Below are 6,510 nucleotides of genomic sequence, written 5' to 3'. Positions count from 1 at the left end.
GGATGAGGAACAGCCAAAATCAGCTAACAAGGTGAGATTGCTGAAGACCGTTTACTGTCAAAAGTCATACACCATGGCAAGACTGAGCACAGCAACAAGACATAAGGTAGTTATACTGCATCAGCAGATCTCTCCCAGGCAGAAATTTCAAGGCAGACAGGGGTTTCCAGATGTGCTGTCCAAGCTCTTTAGAAGAAGCACAAACAAACGGGCAACGTTGAGGACCGTAGACGCAGTTGTTGGCCAAGGAAACTTACTGCAGCAGATGAAAGACACATCATGCTTACTTCCCTTTGCAATCGGAAGATGTCAAGCAGTGCCATCATCTCAGAATCGGCAGAAAACAGTGGCACCCTGGTACACCCATCTACTGTCCGAAGAAGTCTGGTCAGAAGTGGCCTTCATGGAAGACTTGCGGCCAAAAAGCCATACTTCCGACGTGGAAACAAGGCCAAGCGACTCAACTATGCACGAAAACAGGAACTGGGGTGCAGAAAAATGGCAGCAGGTGCTCTGGACTGATGAGTCAAAATTTGAAATATCTGGCTGTAGCAGAAGGCAGTTTGTTCGCCGAAGGGTTGGAGAGCGGTATACAAATGAAAGTCTGCAGGCAACAGTGAAACATGGTGGAGGTTCCTTGCAAGTTTGGGACTGCATTTCTGCAAATGGATTTGGGGATTTGGTCAGAATTAATGGTCTGCTCAATACTGAGAAGTACAGGCAGATACTTATCCATCATGCAATACCATCAGGGAGGCATCTGATTGGCCCTAAATTTATTCTGCAGCAGTCCCCAAACATACAGCGAAAGTAATTAAGAAATATCTTCAGTGTAAAGAAGAACAAGGAGTCCTGGAAGTGATGGTATGGCCCGCACAGAGCCCTGATCGCAACATCATCGAGTCTGTCTGGGATTACATGAAGAGAGAGAAGCAACTGAGGCTGCCTAAATCCACAGAAGAACTGTGGTTAGTTCTCCAAGATTGGGCCAACCTACCTGCCACATTCCTTCAAAAACTGTGTGCAAGTGTACCTAGTAGAATTGATGCTGTTTTGAAGGCAAAGGGTGGTCACACAAAATGTGGATTTGATTTAGATTTTTCTTCTGTTCACTCACTTTGCATTTAGTTAATTGATAAATATAATCTATTAACATGTCTATTTTTGAAATAATTCTTACTTTACAGCATTTTTTCACACCTGCCTAAAACTTTTGCACAGTATTGTATATATATATTAGACTATAACCTTATATGGTTATAGATTTGCCTTTGCAAAGTGCATTGGTCTTAAATCAAATAGCCTTTAACGGTCATCATTTTACTCCTGGACAGAAATATCTGGTTAGTAATGAATCACTACAGTAGATTAGAAGCCTTGTAAACAGCCACGCTAAAGGGATCCTGACCTAATGATCACGTTTCCTTGCTGTCTGAAAAATGCCCTGTGCAGACTTCTGGCCCCAAGCTCTTAGATAGCTTGTTGGCATGCTGCAGGCATGAAGGCTGACTCCTGGCCTTGTGCTTAAGGTCAGATCAGTCAGCAGGTTGATGACAGCTGGTTGGCTTACAGTGCCCAAAACAGAGAAAATAAAGAAACTTTGGGCTGTAACTCACTCCCGCCTCCTCCCACCCAGACAACCACAAACACGACTGTCAGCACTTCTATCCCTAACCTTCAAAGTTATTTAGGGTTGCAAAGAATTGTGAAACACTTCAGACACATTCAGATACATTCAGACACCAGAGATGTCCCACCTAGTCTCAGCTTCCCCCTGTGCTGCTTAATTTATCTGACTTTTTATACAGTAGAATCTGATCCAAGCATCACAGTAAAAGTATATTACAGTTACTCGTCCATCTTGGGAATTAGATATTTTGAAATAAAGTTATTAGTTTCATTTAGATCTAAAGAACGTTGACTTATATTTAGAAATGGTTAATTATAAAACAAATCATACACCTTAAACCGCGTTGAAGCTCCGACAACGGACGCACAGAACCACACCAGGTTACATCAAAACAATTGCCACAGAATTTTCTTTTAGAATCATTGACCATACTGCCATTTTAGTTACTGATGACAAAATGTTTTGCTTCAATTAAAGGAACAGTTGTGATAATTTCAGTCCTAACCTCAGTCTTTACAGACAGCAGCCCTATCTCTCCTAGAAGATGTGACTGCTGGAAGTCCTATCATAAGGAAATGGAAGAAAAATGGGCAAACTGTAAAATGAACATTAAAGGGAGAGTGAGCTTTCTCAGCCAGTCGCTGGAACTCCAAAATACTCTACTTTAGTCATAAGATTTAACTTTAGACTTTTAAATGTAAAGCTCCATAGGGAATACATGTCATTAAAAAAGAATAAATAAATGCATATGCTACACTACAAAGGTGTCCCAAATGAGGATAGGCTGAAATTGAGTACCTCAGAGTTGGCAGACATTGTGGGTGTTAGATGACTTTTTTTTTTATACAGGGCAGCTCAGCTTAAGTCATTCACAGTGTGTCTAATTAATTAAAGGCTAATGGTAACATTGCACAGTCCAAACATTACAATAAAAAAAATTGTAAAGATAAATCTTGAAATGTCAGTATATAGGTAGGCATTTCAGTTAAAGCAAATGTTTAGATAATACTGGTATTCGTCTTAACAATAATCTTTGTGATATTCTATCTGCAAAATACCTGGCCAGCGTATATAATACAATAAACAAACTTAAAAAGAACAGGCAATTTCTATAGAAAATCAAATGTTAACTATTTTCTCTTGTGTCTGCCCATTTATTTATTTATTTAAGTACTAATATGAGTAAAAAATGACAGCTCCTTGCATGCTTTTCTATATATAATTTCACCAAGATCAGATGTCAACATGCAGGCAGGAAAACTTAACCATGATTTCAGTGGAAAACGCTTAACTCTTTCACTGCCATGTTGGACTTCAAACTGTGTCACACTTCTGATGCACACGCACCATCTAAAACATACTGCAAGCGTGGGATATAAAACAATCACATCATTTGCATGCTTTACCTGAAAATGGTAATAAAAAACAAACAAACATATAATCCACTCATTACATATTACAGTAAATATAGAGCCCATATAAATATGATAGGAAGGAAGGACACATTATACCCTTACACTGGTTTAACGTACAAGAGTAGGACTGCTGCCAAACATCACTACAGAGCATGCTGGAACACATCCCAATGCATCACATGCAGCATGTGGCACTGATGCCATCTGGATAGTTTGGGCAGAGATTTTAATATCTTTCTCTGATCATGCAAACAGGCGGATGAATGATGTCAGGACCTATATACAGGGTGGTGCCTGGTTACCATGATGTAACTACTTTTCAATCCTTGATGTTTGCAGACACTGCAAAAAAAGCACTTCAGGAATGGAAATAATGCCAGCTAAAGCAGTACCCAGAAATGAATGCATTGCTTTATGCCATTAATCATTTGGGCTTAATTTTACATCTGTATTGTTATTTACCTAGTAGTAGTACTATGTCCCATGGCATTGTACTGTAAATGCACATACTACAAAATATAAACATATTACACCTGATGCTTCAACAACTAATTTAACTACACAGTGGAAACAAACAAAAGTGTGAACACATTCAAACTGCATGCCTAACTACTACTGAAAGACAGGTCTAAAAAGACATTTTATTCAGACTTGTCATCACAGCTTAGAGTTCATTAAGAAGTGGGGTTGCATGCTAGTTTACAGCCATTCCAAGCAGACATTAAGTCAACAGACTTGTGGTCTCACAATTTTGACTAGTGCATTCTGAACTGCTTTTAATCGAAGGCCAAGGGGGGCTTAAATCTGAATTAGTTATACAGTCTTTATTCAATGCTTTGATAAAAGGCTAGAAAAAACATGTTGAGTTTCTCCCATAAACAAAAAATAGAGCCCTATTCCACCTTACATTGGCCACAACTAAAAGGCATAAAATAATATTTCAATCAGAGTGCATTTTAAGGCCTCCTTAGAGGTTGACCATTTTATGGAAATATCATAAAAACCAGGACCATGGCTGAAAAACTGAAAACATTTGTTTCTCTGTGGTTATTTGACACCAAAAGTATTGTAACTATTCCTGGATATTGACTTAAATGCATTCTGCTTGCCAAAGGATATACAAAGAATATGCTGTTATCTATCTAGTCTTACAAAATAGTTACCTCTGACAGTATTGAAAATTATTTTTAACAAAAAAATTATGTGTTGGTGCGTCAGAGTCCAAATTACATGTAATGTGGGTTGGAATGCACAATATATATATTGTAGACTTCACACATTATAATACTATTCAAATCAAGATAAGGTCACTGGAAACAGGACTGTCTATTAAATGTCTGCTTACTGTAGGTCTTAGTAGAATTATTCAGCAAGCTGGGCTTCTTTTATAGTTATGGGAGTGATCACATCATATCCTTTTTTATCAAGTTTAAGTTGATGTCTTAGGGCTCAGTTTAATTAACTTTTAGGTTAGGGTTTACGGAAATGCAAGTCCATTTCTGCTTTCTTTATTTAATCATTCTTCCATGTCTGATCAAATAAAAATAGAAATGTACAGCATGTTTATTGCATGCATTTCAATTTTCATAACATGCTTTTCTTTCAAGATACAAGTTTGTTCAGCTGGGTCCCTAAGTCAATTATGATCACTGATAAAACCTTTTAATCTTAGAAGTACATACAGTAATGCAAAGTTTACAAGCACAAATAATCAACTTCATTGTGGCTAACTGACATTTCCTCAGTCAGATTCTAGTAACACTGATGAATAGCAAATCACTGTCACTTTTTCCCCAATACATCAACAGCACCTTTTTCAATTTTGTCTTCAACTAGCAGATAATTGGACCTGGGTATAAAACTATAACAAAGTAAGTGAGGAATTTACACACAACACTTAACCCCAATGTCAACTAAGGACTCCAACACTCTGTATTTTACCATATTTTACCTTGTTGGAGCACCGTCACCCAGAAACATTCAGAATGATTGAAAACACAATAAAATAGTGATGGAAATGTGAAAATGAGATTTAAAACAACACACTTATAAACTCACATACTTATGAAGCTAAAAATATATTTTATAATTTATTTCCACTGTCGACTATGCAATGGAACCAGCTCTTCACAGCGGTGAGTTCTCAAAGAAGCCTTAGTATGCCTTCGAAATGACTTTTCCAGCTGCAGGTTTAGGTCAGACATTGATGATTTAGTAAAAGCCAGCTTTGGGGGGGGGGAAGCTGAACTGAATTCCAACACCCTGCTGACACTGGGTGCCTGGGGGGATTTAGTAAGTCTGATGACCCTACATTCAGAGAGTAATTCTACACCTACAGTGTTTTATAAATTTACAAGATCTCATCCTTTAGACATGAACAGCTGGGGGGCTGCCACAGCTTACATCACTGTAGAAACCTGCACACAGCACCAAATGCCAACACAACTCATTTTGCCAGTGTGTGCTGGATCGTAATAACTTGTAAATTAAAATATGATGTGAACGTTCAGATCTCCAGACAGACAAAAACCTGTCAGCTGTGTTAACCCTCATTTACCAACAGCACACCCAATCTACTCCTGCCGCCACACTGCCAATTCACTTCCTGTACAGCAGGCATTGGGCGGGAAAGTTTGCACTGCGTTGTCTTTCCTATGTCCCGTGTTGACCACATCGCAGCATTATATTCTTAACGTATTGTGGGTCACAAATCAACTTGGCAATATATTTCTCAACATTCACGCATGAATATTCGCCAGGCGAAAAAAAAATTAAAAATCAGTGTATACAGATCAAGCTCCCCTGTGCAACAGTGCTGGTTTTCTGTTCCCACAATATGGCACTCATTTAAATCAGAGCATCAGCATTGTTGTAGGAGGGAGCATGAAATGAAAACACTGCAATGTTCCTGGCGAATATTCCTGAGTAAAAGTTCTTATTTATTAATCTGGAATATGCTGAAAAAAGCAACAAGGGATACAGCAAGGTAAAGTAACACGTTTCCTGCAAACACTGCAGGGGCTTCCGTAACAACAAGTCTTACACTTGCAGTCTAGGAATGTATATGGGGTCAATTTAATCTTTTTTTTTTTTTTATGATTTTCACATTTGTTCATAGTTCTGTTGATTCAGTGTTTAACTTATCTTCCTTGGACAATAGCTGATTCTAATAAATTGTGCGGAGATACACCATAATTATACAAAAATATGGCTAATGGCGTATTCCAATAATGTCATATTGAAACATTTCAGAAAACAAGCTGGGCATGCAATATGATATGAGCAACCATATCATGTTTTCTTACTAAGAGAAATTTGAGGTCACAGGTGAGACACAAATGAGACATTTCCACATTACAACTGTAATTAACTCATAGTAGGCAATGTGATACCACACTTTTTACTGAAACTGGGGATTTTTCTGTTTCTCGTGAATAGCGTTCAGCATGAATTTGTGACATGCCA

General features: G+C 38.1%; 1 protein-coding gene across 1 annotated transcript in view; it reads right to left on the bottom strand.

The window, feature by feature from the left end:
- Positions 1-6,510, bottom strand: part of LOC121314781 (A disintegrin and metalloproteinase with thrombospondin motifs 16-like) — a 70,598-nt gene that overhangs the window by 9,742 nt on the left and 54,346 nt on the right. The window lies entirely within an intron of this gene.

This window comes from Polyodon spathula, chromosome 4, assembly GCF_017654505.1.
Source record: "Polyodon spathula isolate WHYD16114869_AA chromosome 4, ASM1765450v1, whole genome shotgun sequence".
Taxonomy (NCBI): Eukaryota; Metazoa; Chordata; class Actinopteri; order Acipenseriformes; family Polyodontidae; genus Polyodon; species Polyodon spathula.
The sequence above is the reverse complement of the archived record's forward strand: the minus strand, read 5'-3'. Positions and strand labels throughout refer to the sequence as shown.